The sequence below is a fragment of the Chanodichthys erythropterus genome, chromosome 5 (assembly GCF_024489055.1).
Source record: "Chanodichthys erythropterus isolate Z2021 chromosome 5, ASM2448905v1, whole genome shotgun sequence".
In the NCBI taxonomy this organism is placed as follows: Eukaryota; Metazoa; Chordata; class Actinopteri; order Cypriniformes; family Xenocyprididae; genus Chanodichthys; species Chanodichthys erythropterus.
The window spans coordinates 19,103,602-19,122,379 of NC_090225.1; the positions used below are offsets into that span (position 1 = coordinate 19,103,602).

An 18,778-nucleotide genomic window follows, 5' to 3' on the forward strand; every position below is an offset into this window, starting at 1 on the left:
ACTGTGGTAACTTGCTATTAGCCGCCACTATCATCCAAAAAAAGAAATGTAAACAAAATGACACAAGGATTCTGAAATGGTTGTTTTATTGTTTGTGGGAAATTTCATATTATTTCAGTTGTAAGAACCAGTTACTGTGGTATTTACTGTGGTTACCATGGTAATTTTTTTTTTGTCATTATGTGTGGGTAATGTGCGTGACGTTATTGTGCAGATCCTTTCAGGGCGACAGTCTTTTCACACTGATGACAGATATAGGTCACTTAAACATGAATGTGAGTTACAGTCAAGACCAAAACAAAAAGACATGGTATGTGAACTATATTTTGAAGTAATAGGATTACATGAAGTATTTATCTCTTTAGCTTAATTTAATCTCCTGCATATTTTTGACATATTGACATATTTTCTTGCTGATATTTTCTTCTGAGAAAATGATTCAACTGTTTAATATTATAGTAGTAGAGAATACGTTAAAACAGTTCTCTTAGGGAAAAAAAGCAAGGTTCTTTGTGTTAGATGCTTGTCTTTGACTGGTTACTACAAGAGCTACCTAGGATCGGGATGGGCTTTCTCTGACTGGCTTGAACATCTGGCCTGGGTATTGAATGCATTTCTGCACAGTTATGCTTTTAATGGAACCAATACTATTACACTTGAAGCCTGTTTGTGTGCAGATATTTAAACCAAATGGTTTTTAGAGGGAGAAGACTGCATCATTAAAGGTGAAGTGTGTTATTTCTGCATCACTAGAACCATAAATGACTGTTGTCAAACAAGTTTCCTGAACACCCCTCTGTCTTTTATTGGTTGATGAACAGATAGTTCCGCTCCCCAACTCACTTGATTGGCTGAGACAGCATTGCGGTTTTGGTCTGGTAGGGATTCTCAATCAAAAAAAAAAACAGAACAATGTTTGATAGTGCCACAGGGGATTCATCCTGCGAATGGCTTACTTATAGTTGTTACTTGTAGTTTTAACACTGAAAAATTGACACACTTCAGCTTTAAGTTTAAAAAAAGCTAGTGAAATTGACACATTTTTGTTGAACTTCTCACATAGAAAAATTTTGACATCCAGTATTTAAATGGATCTCAAAAAAAAAAAAGTAAATGAAATGTTTTAATCAGATCATCCCTGAATATCTGACATGTTCTATAGCACTAAATGCCTTTAGAGTGTGCTGCAGAAGTGGCTCCACAACAGGACTCGTTCTGCTCTTAAATGCAGTGTTTGCTTTCTGTTATATCCTCAGGACATTTTAGAAATGACCAATTAGAGGGAACCGTGCCCAAATTGTTTCAATTGTTGACATTCACTCTAGAGCTCCAGTTGATGATATCACTGATTTGGGAGCGAGGTGTAATGCTTGACCTGTTTGTTTTTGGGTGGGAATAGTATTCCTCAGCTAATTTCCCTCTGATAAGTATCTGACAACCCGTAGTGTGGCACATTATCTCTGGCTGAGGAAAATGGTTTCTTCAGAGTGTGAATTGATTTTGCTGGATGCCTGTGCGATGCAGCACTTCAAAATGCTCAGTTTTTTTTATTATATTGAACTCATTTTTTGCTTTCTCTATTTGCATGTAAATGATCAATTATTGCTTTTGGCTGGGTTCTGCCACCCGACTCTTGTCTGTAGTGAGGAACTGTACTGTTTCACCTTAACAAATGATGTTTGCACTCCCACCCCCCACTTCCATTCGTAATTATCAACTGTTTGGACTGCTGGCTACATTGATTTTTCTTTCTTTCTTTCTGCATGTCATGACTCAACATTTAGTTGTTTAAATTGAATTGAGGGTGTGTTATGTGAAAATGACTGGTTCTTTCAGAATTATGCCTGAATTTTTGGATGCAGAGAATTGCATGCAGGAGCGTGTCATCTGCTGCAGTTTACAGCATTTAGAGGAAGGAGAAGGGTCATGGTTTTGAAGGGTTGAAGCAAATCAGTGGAATTGTGCAGGGTTGATGGACATGCACACCAGAGCACAGATGTTTAAAAATGTGTAGGGAGGTCATGTCATCTAAATGACTGGTAAAAAAATATATATTATAATACATATTATATTATGCATACTTATTTATTTGATAAATCCATATAATACTTGTTTTGGTATAAGCCATATTATAAAGTAACAGATAATTGTATGACTAGCTGAATTTTATTAAATGCATTGTTTTTTTTCTCATTGCTGTTCACGATTTTGTTAGAACAGGCCTGCAAGCAGTTGAGAAGCATTTTATACAATGTTTGTGACTTGTTTCTAGCACTCCATAAAGATTTATCACAGAGGATCAACACCTTTTAAAAGCATTTGCAGATGTTTGCTCTGTATCAGTTACGGTATTGACACTTCCAATAATCTGTCTCATTTTGAAACGCATGCTATTGCTCAGAAATATTTTGAGGGTTTTTTGAAACCTCATTGAGAAACAGTTGATACTCGATATCAGGTCGATTTGCCTTAGCTCTGTTCTTTCTTTCTAGATCTGCACATGAAACTTGATTGCAGATATGCACCAAATTTTCCACTACATTTATTTTCTCATGAATGTTTGCATATTTCCGTGATTGCCTACTAGTGGATTCAAATATGCAGAAATGGCAATCTTCCTCTCCTGGAATGAAGCATGTACTCATTTCACAGCCTCTAATTGCATTTCTGTAAAATGGTCAATTGTTCCACTTGCACAAAGACTAAAGTAGATGCTAAAGTGTAATCCTTGCTCTGATCGTTCATATCGGTATATGTAAGTTTATTCACACACGTAAAACATAATTATTTAAGTTTATTGAAATCTGAATTTGATCACTGACCTGTCAAAAAGTTGTTGCTATGCTGTCAGGGTTTTGTGAGTGGTTGTTGCTTTATTTTTGCCTATATGCTTTGAGTGGTTATTAGCATGTTGCTATGGGGTTGCTAGGGTCTTTTGGGAGTTTGGTAGGTGGTTGCTTATAGAGTACAACAGTGCCCGCCCACTTATATAAATAAATAAACAATATATTTTAAGTTTATTGCAAAATATGCATATATATTGAAATATTTAAATATTTTGAGAGTGTACGGAGATCGACCCAATTACATCATTAGCAGTGCTTCATGGGAGTGGGCAGGACTAAAGAGATCTTTTGGTGCGTTTTGCTTGTTTCAACTCTGATTGGTGGAATGTTCTGTACAGCATCATAGGTAATGTAGTTTTTCACCACGAATTCTGCTGTCAAACATTTTAAAATTAAGTTGAAATAATGTGGCCTGATGGCTTCAACAGAAGCAAATACAATCAGTTAATAAACTTGTAGCTCACATTAGGTCTATCTTTAAAGGTTTAAAAGTTATAGTTCAATAATTTTCTCCATAGGGAAACTGATTTTTGAGTTTTTAGTCCTGGAACCCACCGCAGTGATGATGTGTTTTTGTAGGCCAAAACCTGGATGAAAACTCAATTAAGTTGCTAGCACTTCATCATCCCTAAATCAATGGGTTTTCTAAATGGGTTTTTGGTTAAATTCCTGAAATAAGATATTTTCACACTTTGTTATATGGCATAAAATACCATATAATATATAAAGTCTTCATAAAGGTGGTTGCTATCAAGTGGCTAAATGCTACAGAGGTTGTTGAGGACATTAAACATCATCACACCAAACGGGTAAATTCATCTACTCACTAGTCTGCTTTTACAGCCTCATTGTGTTTATAATCATGCTCTTGCAAACTATTTCGAACTCAAAATTTTAGGGAAAATTGTTTTTTTTATTACGACTTAGAGTTGTCAGAAGTCATGAGACCATGGTGCAGTTCATTTAGCTTTTTACTTCTGCCGATTGTATTTAGGCATCAAGATTCATGAAGGTTGTGTTCATTTGTGAAGATATTCATGATGAACAAAACATGTAGGCCTAAGGCTCAAACTTTTGTTTGATACAGAGCTTATTTTCTGCAATAACCCAAAAGCCAGTAGAAAAATCCTATTGGGTTTTTGTTGAGGGAACAAAATTGATGTTAAATTTCGGCCCTACAAAAATACATTCTAGTTAGAACTCTAGTCAAAGAACCTACTCAAAAGTCTCTGATATTCTGGTCTGTAATTATGACAAACTTCATTCTTCAGTGTAACAGGGGGATTTCTAGTTCATCTGATAATTTAGAAATGCTCAAATGATATGCATATCAGTGGTGATGTGGATCCATTTTGGTTAATATGAGGTCCAAAAAACTGTTTGGAAACAGCTGCTTGGATAAGTTCACAGTCTTACTTTTGCAATCTGACCAGCACAACAGAGACTCAGTGTTCTGGTCTTCGCTCCATCGCGGGCATTGCTGCATATTGCCATTTGCTGAGCCTGTTCTCAGCAGCTTAGGACATATGTGTATCATGCTCAGAGAGATGTGGTGATCGGCCATCCAATCCAGTTAGCAGCTATCCGAGCCGGGTACGATGAGAGGCCCCGTCATTATCACTTGGACATTCATGCCAAACATTACCATCTGACCTTCCCATCGCTGTCACTCAAAAAGCGGCCTCAGTACCCTGTCACATTGTGGACGTTCATGCCAAGAAACCATAGATTCTCCACCCCTATCACTTATACAAGGTTAATAGCCCCTTAATTGGCTTACCTGGCAACGTGCAATCACTTGTGAGGTCTGTAAATTAGATTTGGTGCTGACACATACCACTCTACATGTTTATGGTGCTCTGCTCTCGCAGTTACATAAAGCATTGCTGTCCGTTTTTACCCTCTGTTTCACTTCGTCCTTACCTCCCAGCGAACTGTGAAGGAGCTCACCCAGCCATTCAGGAAACGTATCATATTAAAGTGTGGTAACTGCTATACGTAATGAATTTTGGATTAGGAGCGACAAAGCGGCTCTATGATAACCTTTCGGAAGGACGCAGTTTGTGAGCAGAGGGAAGCGGGTTATAGCAGGAGTCTACTCCCAGACACCCCAGGGTGGCTGCGTTTGATGTCACTCTAGCTGAAAACTCCCCAGCGCAACACAAACAAAACATGCCGTACCAGACCTGTGCGGATACATCAGTAGAGCGGGAAATGTCAGATCGTCTTCACACTGCGTGTGAAGTAAATTACTCTGGTTTGGTGAGTGGCCCTGGGAGGATACTCTAATTTCAAGCTGAAGGTATAACGTGTCTTTTATTTCTTTCCAGGTGCAGTGGACCCTAGTGTGGACGGGAGCTTACGGAGGGACCTTCCCCACGGACTATATGAAGGGAAGGGAGGGGAGGGGGAGGGGGGGCTGCTGACGTTACTCCCAGCTTGAAGAACACACAGGTCGGCATGCCTTTAAATCTGACATGTTGTTTTTGCAGTGTCATGAAGTTTATTGTTGTTCACTTTTAGTGGCTGTAAATTTTGATGTTCATCCTTTCAGACAATTTAATGTCTTACATTTTGTACCTTTTTACATTTTGACTCAAAGGCAGTGTTTCCTGTGCCTTTTTTATCTATCATACCCACAACCCCATCAATAAGGCGCGAGTACCTCTTCTTTGGCATCAAACCCGAAATGTTCCTTTTAACTCTGGCATTAAGTAGATAAAACATGAGATTACTTGTGATTAATTATTAAACATTTTGCCTAAATTTATTTTAGGTCACAATTTTTGCTTTATATTGGAGGTTTGACTGACAGAGGCTTTGCTCATCACATTTTAGAGCTGCTGTGCTTGTGGGAAAATATATACAAAAAAGAAAAAAAAATCAATATAATTAAATAAATATATGGTTTAATAATGTTTTAATTTATATAATGTATAAAATGTATAAATGATGTATACTACATACTAATTATTTTCATTGTTGTATTTATAAACAAGGCTGTGAATAGATAAAATTTTTTAATTGGGATTATTCACACCCTTTTGTGCAAATTTATGAATATAATTTGTTAATTTATGCAAACCAAAGCACCCATGAAAAAAAACATTACAGACAAAAACTTGAGAATTCACAGTGTACAGTATGTGTACAGTGCAACAACGGAGAACTACATTTTAGACGTGTCAAGTTGCGGTGCTGCGCAGAACCACATGGAAATGACCAAAAAAATCCATTCAGAATGACTAAACACAGCAACATACACATGGATAAAAACATTATCCTGAATATGTGGGAACAATGTACTGTTTGCGCATTAATATAACGGACACACACATGCTTACTGTACGGCTCCTGTACGTCACCACAGTTGTCTTTGCCTTGTATTATAATTAGCATCCATCAAAACTTTACTAGCGAGAAGCTGGATAGCTTTATCCAGCCGTGAAACATAGTTTGCATATCATCGAGGCAGTGGTGGAATGTTTTGGCGTTCCGTTTGTTCAGTCTCTTCAGAAACAATGACATAATATGACAGCTTGTGTTTTAAAACTAAACCGACACTGTAATGAATAATTCACTGAAAATGGGTCGCAAGTTACTGTTCTCTCTGCCATCTCTAATCAGCCTGGTTTTCTTTATGTTAGTGCTGTTTTGAAATGATTGTTTGAATGCATTCGATTACTGGATAATTGTACTGAAAACTTTCCCGGAGTTTAGCGGCTTAAAAAGATCTGATCGCAAACAGAGAAGCGAAATCAGGTTAAGGGGTTAGAATAGAAATTCCCGCCTACCAGGGTTACAGGTGCTTGCGCCAATGTAGATGCTCATTGTTATAAACTCATGACTTCTAAGATCTTGTATACTGTGTGATATGGCTGCATGATATTGAAAAGAACTGGAATTGCGATATTTTATTTTTCTGTGATATACATTATATTGCTAAATGTTTTTGGATGCCTGCCTTTACATGCACATGAACTTTAATGACATCCCATCCCGCTCTTAATCTGTAGGGTTTAATATGGAGTTGGTCCACCCTTTGCAGTTATAACTGATATGACAAAACTATGTATATATTCTAAATATAAAGTATATATAATGTATTTATTTTTATTTTTTGTGACTTAGGACAGTTAATAACCAACATAAAAATAAAGGGGAAATGAGGGAGAATGGCACTGGGATGTAACCCAGGCACAAGGACAACTGCTTTTTATTTGTCAATTGCAACACTCTACTTTCTGTACCACAGCTCTGATGATTTCTGCAGTTTATGTATGTTGTTCTACATATCAGCATCGACTATTTAAAAAGAAATACTGCCTGACACCCTATATTGACGCAAAAATGTTAAGGAGATTTTCATGTGGTCGCTATGAGTGTGTGTAAATATGACTCCCATTGTCTCAAAAAGCATGACAAATAACCAAGCCGTAACAACATTTCAAGCGGCTTAGAACAAAGTACGTAACATCTGGATAACGTTTGACCTTTGAACACTGTCCTCTGTACTGGCAGCGGGTCATTGCCGCCTTCTGCTATAAGCTGAGAGATGTTTACATATCCCGGACGATTATGACTTTTCATGGAAGCATGGCGATCATAGGGAACATGTTGGGTTGATTTGGCCAAATTGGAAGCCTGTGAGTAATATACGGCAGAGCAGACCCGTGCTGGATGAACGTCTGGTAGTGTTTATGAGCAGGGTAGCTGCATCTGCGCACAGCCCAGTCCTGCAAATGCCTCTTACCCTCAGGCCTCCAGCACCTGCATAATGGAACAACAGAGAAGAAAGAGAGGGGAAAGAGATCAAATGACAAGGGCTAGGGTTTCTCACTTCAAATGTTTCTTATTTTTTGACTTATACCAGGAAAATATTTCAACGACCTCAGAGAGTTGCGCGTCGATATGATGGAGCGGCCTTGTCGCCGTTTCGTAAACATTTGTCTTATTGCGTGTTTGGCTGTTCTCCCCAAAAGCCACTCTTGAAAATTCATGGAGGAAAATACATTTCTGTGGAATGATTGCTGGGTGCCTTACACAATGATTTAATATATCGTTTTTTTTTTCCCTCCCAGCTTTTTAGTCAGGGATTAAGAATTGGGGCAGGCTGGGGCAAGGAGGGAAATAAATAAATAAGTAAATAAAGGTGGTGGTGGTGGTTAATCTCGCTTAGTGCAGTGTGAACGCTGAGCAGTGCTGTGGCCTAACAAACATCTGCCTCACACACAGCCGAGCGGGATCAGCTAAAGCGATTAGCGCGCTCACGTCAGCCTGTGGAGATGGGTGCCCGTTACAAAAGCCAGAACACCAGCCTTTCCTCCCACACTCCACCTGGAACACTGACATTGCAGCGAGAGGCCCCTCTCCGACAGCGGCGCAAGGACCGGCTCACAAACGCTACCCTTTTTTTAATCTTCTGTCTTTTTACTCTCTCTCAGAACAAAGCAACATGTAGCTCAGAGGATTGAACAATCTGTCGTGGTACTAAAGCAGATGCTTATCACAGCCAGAGTTGTATATGAAACTTCTTAATTAGCATATGTGTAATGAAATATGCCATTCATTAAGGTGTAATTGTAATTTTACACTTGCTTTGTACCGAGACAGGGGCCTCGATGTGATAACGGGTGACCTTTCCATTGCTGTGTGTAAAGGGAGACTGTATCCTTCACATGCTTTTACAGTTAACCTCATTAAAGCAAAGGAGGGGCGATACTTCCTGAAAGGGGTCTCGACAGTTTTCTTTCACTTTTACCCTTTTTCATTTCATTCCTTTTAATTTAATTTCTCTTTTAAATGTTATTAATCTGCATTTTTATCTTGTTCCCAAGTAAAATATCTGAACATTTTTAAAACAAGATAAAAATATTTAAGATATTGAGCCTTTTTTCATAATTTTTCATACTTCATTTTATGAAAAATATTTTATGAAAACAAGAATTAATATTTTATTATCATATTTGCTTAAAGGGATAGTTCACCCAAAAATGAAAATTCTGTCATCATTTACTCCCCTTCAAGTTGTTCCAAAAACATATTTTTGTTGTTGTGCTGAACACAAAGGAAGATATTTGGAAGAATGTTTGTAAACAAGCAGATTTCATCCCCCACTGACTACTATAGTATTTTTTTCCTACTATGGTGGTCAATGGGGGGCGAGATCTGCTTGGTTACAAGCATTCTTCCAAAATGGGGGGTGAATTTTTGGGTGAACTATTCCTTTAAGTAAATTGATTGAATGATTAATTGTAGTTTCTTTTTTTTAAACTTTTAATCTCTTCTCTTCTCTTCTCTTCTCTTCTCTTCTCTTCTCTTCTCTTCTCTTCTCTTCTCTTCTCTTCTCTTCTCTTCTCTTCTCTTCTCTTCTCTTCTCTTCTCTTCTCTTCTCTTCTCTTCTCTTCAGGCTGCGATGCTCTGTGTGAGGCTGGCTTGGTTTTATGCCCTAATTTTTCAACAATATTGTGAATTGCTTCTTACATTGTGTGGTTCCTTGAATGAGGCTAATAGCTCCCTGGTGATTTACTTTTTGACAACAAGTATTATCCACATTATATTAGGGCTGTCAAACAATCACAATTAATCACATACAAAATTAAAGTTTGAGTTTGCATAATGTATGTGTGAGTAATGTGTGTAAATAATATGTTTATATAAATACACACAAATTAATATATATATTTAAGAGAAATGTTATTTATGTACAAAAAATGTATTTATATATAATGTAAATTATATAAAAATATAAATTAATACATATACTTGTAAATATTTCTCAAATATATACATGGATATGTTTGTATTTTTATATATATATATATAATATATATATATATATATATATATAATATAATATAATATAATATAATATAATATAATATAATATAATATAATATAATATAATATAATACATACATACATACATACATACATACATACATACATAATAATTACACACAGTACACCCACATATATTACGCAAACTCAAACTTTTATTTTGTATGCGATTAATCGTGATTAATTGTTTGACAGCCCTACATTATATATGTATTTATATATTTTAGAATATTATTTAAAGCATTAGTGTGTAATTATTTTCTTAGTTTTATATATTGCTCTGTTTTAGGGCTGGGCGATATATCGCATGTGATTGTCACGCGCATTTCGTAAGTAAAGCCGGTTCCCTGATTACCGCTAAATCGCCATCACCTGTTTTCATTATCGAAGGCGATTCATCTGCGATATGAACGCGATATTGCGTGGCTTATCAGTGAACTACGGCTCTGTCTATTAAATGCTGCTCCATTTGAAAAAAGGTGATGGCGCTTTAGCGGTAATCAGGGAACCGGCTTTACTGACAAAATGCGCGTGACAATCGCATGCGATATATTGCCAAGCACTACTCTGTTTGAGCAAACAACAACATTGGCTCAACCAATATTGTGAGTTTAGGGGGCAGAGCTGTCGGTTTGACTGACTAATGGCAGACAGAGGGAGTGTTTGTTAACCTGTTCAAAAACCGCCATTATTTGGGGGCAAAAATGACACATTTTAGCTGTCAAGTCTAGCCACCTCTTTTTCATCTAGACTTGAAGATGTTTTGCAGCGAGAAGTCTTCATTGTCTCCCATACCACATGATAGCACCACAGTAAGACATGACTTTGACGGTGAAGTTTTCTCTGGGCGTGTGTACAAGCCCCATGGTGCGTTTGATAAAGAAAAAGGATGTCAGCATTCGCAGGATTATCTCACACCACAGGAATTAACATCAACATCCCAGCTCCTGTAGCACCCAGGATTTCACTTCTCTTTGATATCAAGCCTGCGCAGTTACAGGAGGAAAATGCATCTGAGAGGAGGAATACTCCCAATTCTATGTTTCTCTTTTCCATCTGTGGGAAGGTTGTCTTTACCTCTGTGAATTGCTGTGTTCTCCGTTGATAATAGCACAGCCTCAGCTAGTTGAGTGTTAAGTGTTCTAAAACTGTAGTTTTCCAAGCTAAAATCTACTTATACTCTTCAGTTTTTAAACTACAGTAAAGCTATCATTTAAAAATGTTGTTAGCTACAGAAAAAGTAATCACATGAAAGCTATTTAAAGGGATAAGTTCACCCAAAAATGACAATTCTGTCATCATTTACTCACCCTCAAGTTGTTCCAAACCTGTATGAATTTCTTTCTTCTGATGAACACAAAAGATATTTTGAAGAATATGGGTGACCAAACAGTAGATTTGACTTCCATTTGACTTCCTTAGTATGGAAAAAAAATAATATGGGGCCCATCAACTAGTTACTGACATTCTTCAAAATATCTTCTTTTGTATTCAGCAGAAGAAAGAAATTCATACAGGTTTGGAACAACTTGAGGGTGAGTAAATGATGACAGAATTGTCATTTTTGGGTGAACTATCCCTTTAAGGGGGCAATATATGTTTTAATAAATATATGCACTACCATTCAGAAGTTGGGGGTTGGTAAAATTGATTTATTGCTGCAGTTTGTTTGGCTGTAAAGCTGTGTGCCTAATATACACCTAACAAAAATCGATTAATCACAAAAATGGTACGAAACTAAACTACTGGTACAGTACATCAGCCTCACTCTGTCAAATAATACAGCTCTGCCAAGAATTGCCTATATACTGGCACTTTGTTGTTGTTAATGGAGGTTTGCCATCAAGTTACTTTACTTATTTTTTTTTCCCATTGTTGGCTCAGATTAAGTTCAACACCCTTTTTGAATGGAAGGTGTTGAAACAAGCTGAAATATCCCTTCTACCTATGCCAAAAGTGCATTCATGAAGAGCACTGACTGTGCAATGCGGGACAGATGTGGGGATTCCTCTGGAAATATGTCTTTTGTGTGGAAGGGAAATGAAAGCTTAGGCTGGGATGTTCTTCATCTCACTTTTGGAGGTGAAGTGGCTGAGGATTGTGCATCTGTGTTGCGTTTATGCCAATGACAGCTAGCATCCTGATAGGGCTCAGAGTTTGACACAATGCCAAAACTGACAGTCAAGAACACTGTTTCGGTGTAGCATACATTTGAGCGGGTCAGTAGTCTTGTAACCTATTGATTTTAGAGACTCAGAAACGGCTCACTGGAAAGATATGGTTTTTGTGTATTTTTTTGGAACTTGAAAGCTGTAGGTTTCATTGAGATTTACGTGGAAAAGAACGACTAGTGCATTATTAATCAGTACTTTCTGTTCCACTGTGGGCTTTAAACAGCAATTGTTGTACGCATATGTGGTCATAGCAGCGAGATATAAACTTTTCCTTTGTCAGTTACTCACCAGTAATCATCATTGAATCATTAAATGTACAGATGTGTGTGCTGCCCTTGACAGAAAGCTATATGATTACAAAAGATGTTTTCTGTTAGCCTGCCAGGCCATGCAACCATGATGAATGAGTGTAATATACAGTGCATCAAGAGTGGACACATGCATTAATGGCTCTCAATAATTTGAGCAATACATTTCAAATGCTACTTGCACTCAGAGACTGATTGTTTCTGAATGATTTAATCTTGTTGAGTTGTCTCCTGCCCGTTCGTGTCAGTAAACAGGAAAACAATGTGCTCATTTGAATAATATCACAAATTGTGTAGTTCCTGGCAGTCCTGGGCTGTGCAGTGTGAAAAGTGCCAGCCCTCGGGGTCTGAGTGAACAAAAACAAATCACTGCATTGCTTACACAATTACAAACCTGCGTACTATTCATCTGCACAGGATATGCGAATTACTTATCTGAATGCGTCTCCAGATATTATCGCTAACACACAGTGTTGCACAGATTGAGATGTTTGAGATATAGGTTCTTGAAGCAGATCGCTGTGCATATGCATAAGAGGAATCTGGCTGGCATATTAAGAGTGTTATTTAAATATACAGATTGTCAAAGATTAGCTTCATATTACTTTATATATTGTTGAATTATAATACTACATTATAAAATATAAGATGATCTAAAATGAACCTTTTTTACTGAGTCAATCAAAATGACTAACAAAAGGGTTAGTGGTTTGAATCAGACTATTTACTTTGTGAATCATTCTGAGCCATATATATGAAAACCTGAAGCAAATTATGTAGATACTGCTACAGCAGATTTGCATATTGGAACTGTAATCAGTGTATATGATCCTTCGATTTGTTTTCCTTCAGACATCTAAAAAAAAAAAAAAAAAAGTAATTTGGCACTGAAATGTTTCATTTTTGGCACCGGTGGCTTCATAGTAGTTGTTTTGGTCTGGAGCCCTGGAAGAGCTTGAGATCTATTGGGGTGGAGACTGAACTCAAACAAAGCCTTGAGTTATCAGAACATACGGTCTCATCCAGCTGCACTGATTATGTGAATTTCTCTCATTTATTTGCTGGTGATTTAGGGCGTTCACAGTGTTGGTGTTGCTCGCTGGCAGAACTATCTGGAGTTGATTTACGGATACAGACTGTTGGATAGAAAATCTGAGGTCATTATGATTCTGCCCAGACCAACATTAAAAAGTGTATTTATTGCACTTCCAGTTTTTATGTGTGATCCGTAGCAGGCAGACTGGATGCTCTCATTTGACAAACCTCCATTTTGCTTGTATTTGACAGCAGTCATCTCAATACATTACATCCAGCGTAGGTATATTGCTCCTCCAATCATATATTTTCATTCTCTTCTTCCAACACTGTGATCTTTATAGACTTCATAAAGAAAGACAGATGTTCCAGGTTTCTTGGTTTCCCCCAACCCAGACTCCCCAGGTTGGGTCTCGGTGACATCTTATGTTCAAGGCCCCCAGAAGGACCTGCATATGTGGGGTGACGTCTGCTCCCTCAGAACTGCCATAACAAAGCAATTAAAGAGCTGCAGTGATAGGGAAATTTTATAGTATCAGTAAGGATGTCTCTGAATGTCTATGAGGAAAGAGGAATGTGGTAAGCATTTTAAAGCAGCAGGCCATTCAAGATCTGAATGAAAATGCTCCTACCTCCAGCGAGACGACCTGTAGCCCCACGCCTTCCAGAGGAGGAGAGCTTGAAAGACATCCAGACTGAGTTTAAGGCCTGTGCTCTCCTGTTAATGAAGCACACAGAGAGAGGGAAGGGGCCTCTGATATGTTTAATTAGAGGGTCTAGCTAATTGACTTTTAAACTTCTGATTACAGTGTGGAATTTCACTTAAATTAAGGAGTTTGAGAACTCTTGGAATGAAAATAATGGCAAGAATAGAACAATTGTTAGTGGGGTTTTTTTAGAAGTAGGTTGCTTGCTGGTTCTTGGCACCATATTTATACATTTTATATTATATATAAGATGTTATAATATATTTTTTAAATATTTGTTTTAAATTAGATATACTAATTTTGCATATTTATTTGTATTTTTTTATATTTAATAATTTATAAATGTATTATTATTTTATAAAAACATTCGATCGATTTTGATTTCTTTCATTCATTCATTCATTCATTCATTCATTCATTACAATTAAACATTTTCATTACAATTAAGCACATTTTACCTGCAAAATTCTGCAATGTGAAAAAAGAATAACATTGTTTAATTAGTAAAATAATTATACTTAATTGTAGTGTTTTATGTTATGCCTTTAATTTAATCCTCAGTGCATCATGTTAATAGGAATTTGGAGGGGAAATTTGCCTAATTATCATAAAATCATTTTATGGCCCTTAAAATAGGCTTTTCTTTTTGGGGGGAAACATGACTTGGATTCTTTTTTGTAAGATTGATATTACTATTTGGAGTTTTGAAGCCAAGTTGTAACGCTTAGCATTACTACACATTCAGCTATAAAGGTTATGTGTCACAAGCTATCCGTTGGCGTTCTCAGATATTTCACACATGCATAAGCACAGTTTCAACTGTTTTGAAAGGCAAATAGCTGCATGGCTGCGTGAGCTGCAGAAGGTTGTTGTACCGTCCAGACCCAGATACCAGAGAGTGAGTTATTCCCTGCACCGTGACCTGATTAATTGAGAATGTCTGAGGTTGTCTGTGGGTTGTGTTCAGGCTCCAGTCGCCGCCCCAACCTCATCCATCTCAAATGCTTGCGTCTAAAGGTTGGCCTCCGAAGGCTGACCCCTCGCCTCTGCCGCAGACAAAAAGTCAGTGTGCTTAAGTTGATTGAATGAGAGAGAGCAAGAGAGTGAGCGCGGGATCAAGGGAGAAAGATAGCGCAGAGCGAGCGAGAGACAAAAAGAGGCAACATTTAGACAGCTGCACGCGTAGTGCCATGTATCCATGTCTGTCAAAGGAAGATATTTCTGTCTCCTTAGTGCAGGCCACAGGCTTCCAAGCAGGCCATCTCGATGTCATCACCGTCACCTTGCTGTCATTGGCTAAAAAGGCCTTGCTGCGTGCGTGCCTGAGGAACAGCATGTGCTGGAGTTAAGGGCTCTGCTAGCCCAGGCCTAATTGGAGTGCGTCAGTCAGGCAGCTTGACTCATCGAAAATTACTGGGAGCAGTGCGCTTAATAGGAAAGCAGAGAGGAATGACAATAAGGTCATGATACCACCACATCCAATGGCAACGATCACATTCCAGGGCTGCAGTAGTTATATCTCATGAGCACACCATGCTAACGGTATACGCGATGATAGACGGCCACATGGCGTTCAAAATAAGCCCTGTCTTAGAGATACAGTCAGGGTCCAAAAATAACACTGGTGCCAAATGGAAGAAAAAATGGCTTTGGTGAGTATATAGTAACTCGCCAATTGGACGGATACATCATATGTGGTTTAAACTGAATTGTAAGAAGAGTCTGACCCTCACTGGTGTAAGTGGCATAAGCAAATCGAATTGTACATCTGCTAACCCTAGTGAAAAATAAATATGCTAAAAAGTATTTGAAATACATTTATTTCATGTTAAGTATACTATAAATACATTTACATATTTATGTACTTAATAAAAATACCCTGCAATTGTACTTTTGGTATATTAAACTGAGATAATTAAAGTCTGCTAAATTGGAACAACTAATACATAGTGCACTTTAATGCTGAGGTCCAACTAAAGATATACTTGAATATATTTGATTGTGCTAAAGTGGAACTATTGCAAGTAAACTTTAGGTACACTTTAAATATCTTGCATTTAAAGACTGATATTATTCAAAGTTCATACAGTCCTTGTCAATATTGACATTAAAACACATTTTAGGCTTAATATTAAGAAATTTGCATTGTGCAAAAGAAGTACCCCAAATAATGAGATTATTTAGCTTTTATATTTATATAAAAATCTTTTACAGTCCCACTGAAATATGCAATGTGCAAACTAAACCATGCAAACTAAAATAAAATCTCAAATTACATGTGATATCATTTGTAAGACTCATACATGACAGTTTTTGTATTGTCAGAAATTGAAACATTGTTGGGTGTTTCCTAAAGATTGAATCGTAACCTCATGGCACACATACTTTCGTGGTGAAACGTGAGGTGGGTGTTTATGTTCTTTAGGTTAACATGGTTATCTGTGGAGGAAACCTGGCCTGCTGGCTCTGTTCTGATGAGCTGACTTCACTCCGCAGCTGCAGAAATATTCTCTCTCACTGAGCTGCAGGGACATGCCAGTATTTTCATTCCTAACTTCAGGCATTTCCGAGCTCTAACAAAGAAAGAGTGAGGTGATGAAACTAGGGTGGAAGCTGTTTTCCAAAAGCACCAAATTATTTTTCTGCGGGAGCAGTAGATGCCGAATTCCACTGAAGCTCTATTAAGGTTGATTCAGAAACATTTCTTGCTGTTTCTTTTTAGTAAACATCGTTTCTGTGGATGCTTTCTCATGAAGTCAAGTCTTTCTTACATATTTATCTGAGTTATATCCTGGCACCAAGTACTGGAGACAGGGACTACTTGTCAAAAAGGCTAAAAAGCGTGACAACACTAGTCTGTATGCCACATCAGCACATCTATTCCCTCCATTTAACACTCCATTGCTTTACTGTATTTTTTTTTTAAACTGGTGGTATTGGAAAATTACAAGCTACTGCTCAAGTCACCATCTTGTTTTTAATCCTTTTGGAAACCGCTTCCCTCCTGTGTAATACTGGTGGATCCTGAACCGGAATCCCACTCATTTTTTGTTGAGTTACACTCAATCTTCTCCCATTGACCGTTGCGAGGGCTCCTGCTGAGGATTGACGGGGAGAGCCTTTGACAGGCGGATACCAATAAACAGGGAATTGCCCTTCCAGAGAAAATAGCTTGGTAATTGTTGGGTACGTTCAAGCTCGGCCGCAAAGAAAAGACTGGAGTGAGCCTGCGCATTTTTCTGCCCTGTGTCAGGGCTGTAGATGTGTCAGCAAGCCCCTCGCTCTTGTGCGCATGGCTGTGGCTGTCTGCTCGACTTGGCCCGGTGCTGGAGGCCCAGCTGAATGCTTAGTGGTTGGCAGGCTTGGCCGCTTGCCTGTATAACTGGAGTTTGAATGAAAGGGGCCTTGTGAACTTTTGGGCTACTGTGGCATTTTCCAGCTGCCGAGCGAAGTAATTAAAAATCTTTAGCTATATAGCTGAAACGTGTGGAGTTAGTGTGCTCGGTTTGCTGGAAACACATTGTGCGACTATAGATATAGTAGAAATTCTGTTTAAGTTTCTGTTTAAATCTTGATCCTTACCCATTTCTCTACTGTTGATTTTGTTCATGGTTGTCTCTTGGTTTCATGTGCACACATTTACACTTTGCATTGCTGATTCTTCAACTCATTCAGTCTGTTTACTGCCAGTGATGCTTTTTAAATGTTGTTTTGCACTTGTTTCCTATTGTCTCTGCTTTTTGATTGTTCATTTGAAACTCATCTACAGTATATTCAAGGATTTAAACCTGTAAGTCCCTTTCAAGGAAAGTCTGTTCACTTGGCGGCTGTATTTGCAACGCCTCCAGGCAGCTATTTCGGGCATCCAAGACCAAGTCCTATCTATCTGAATGGGGTGAATCATGGGGTGAATCCTGAAATCTCAAAAACTGCTCGGCGAACTCACAATTAAATAACATATTTCAAATCAGCAACAAAATCTGACATGAACTGTCCCATAAATGTTTTCTTATGCTCAAATAGCATTAAAAAAGCTAATTTTTCAGGCTAGAGGAGCCAATGCGCATGTGCAATCCTAAGCGCGAATCTCCGGTTTCTATGGAGCCTCTAACGGCAGCTGCAGTGACGCAATGACTTTATCAATCAGCGATTGGCTCTTTCACTTAGAAGGCGGGATGTATTCCGCCATATTGTGCATTGCACCCATTCATAACTAATAGGAGCGAACAGTATTTCTATATCTATAGTCTTTGGTATTAGGGAATTTTTAAATTCATATTTACAGATTTGATCAAATAAAAAACAAAACAAAAAACATTTGAATTATTACTTATTTAAATTAAATTATAATTTTAATTATTATATTAGTTATTATTATTATTATTATTATTATTGTTATTAGAAACTCTAATATATAGATCATGATAATATTTTTAAAAGTATAAATATAGAACGTGTATAAACTATTTATAATAAGAATGTTAAGAATACTACTGGAGTAGTACTACTAATAATATTATTTAAAATTAATAATAATAATAATAATAATAATAATTGTTATGCTTTTTATATTTATATATTTTTAAAAAACACTATGAAATATTATATATTTTTATTATATTTAATAATATTTTTATGCTAAAACTTTAAAACATTTACATCTACAAAATGTTTATTTATTTATTATGAAATATGTCTATATTAAAATCTATATCCATAATTGTGAACGTGTAACTTTTAAACTGCACACTGACATTAGCGGTTTCTTCCCCACTGATGACCCTGTTAGAGTTTATCTTGCCTTCTGCAGTTACTGAGTAAATTAGAGCTGCGGAAAACATGGTGACAGATGTCTTACATCACTCTCA

At 37.4% G+C, this 18,778-nt stretch overlaps 1 protein-coding gene across 9 annotated transcripts in view; it reads left to right on the forward strand.

The window, feature by feature from the left end:
• Positions 1-18,778, forward strand: part of zmiz1a (zinc finger, MIZ-type containing 1a) — a 165,709-nt gene that overhangs the window by 37,127 nt on the left and 109,804 nt on the right. For all 9 annotated transcript variants that reach the window (XM_067386432.1, XM_067386434.1, XM_067386429.1 and 6 more), the window contains one exon: positions 5,177-5,300. The gene's annotated coding sequence lies outside the window, so the exon portion shown is untranslated. The remainder of the gene's footprint in view (positions 1-5,176; positions 5,301-18,778) is intronic.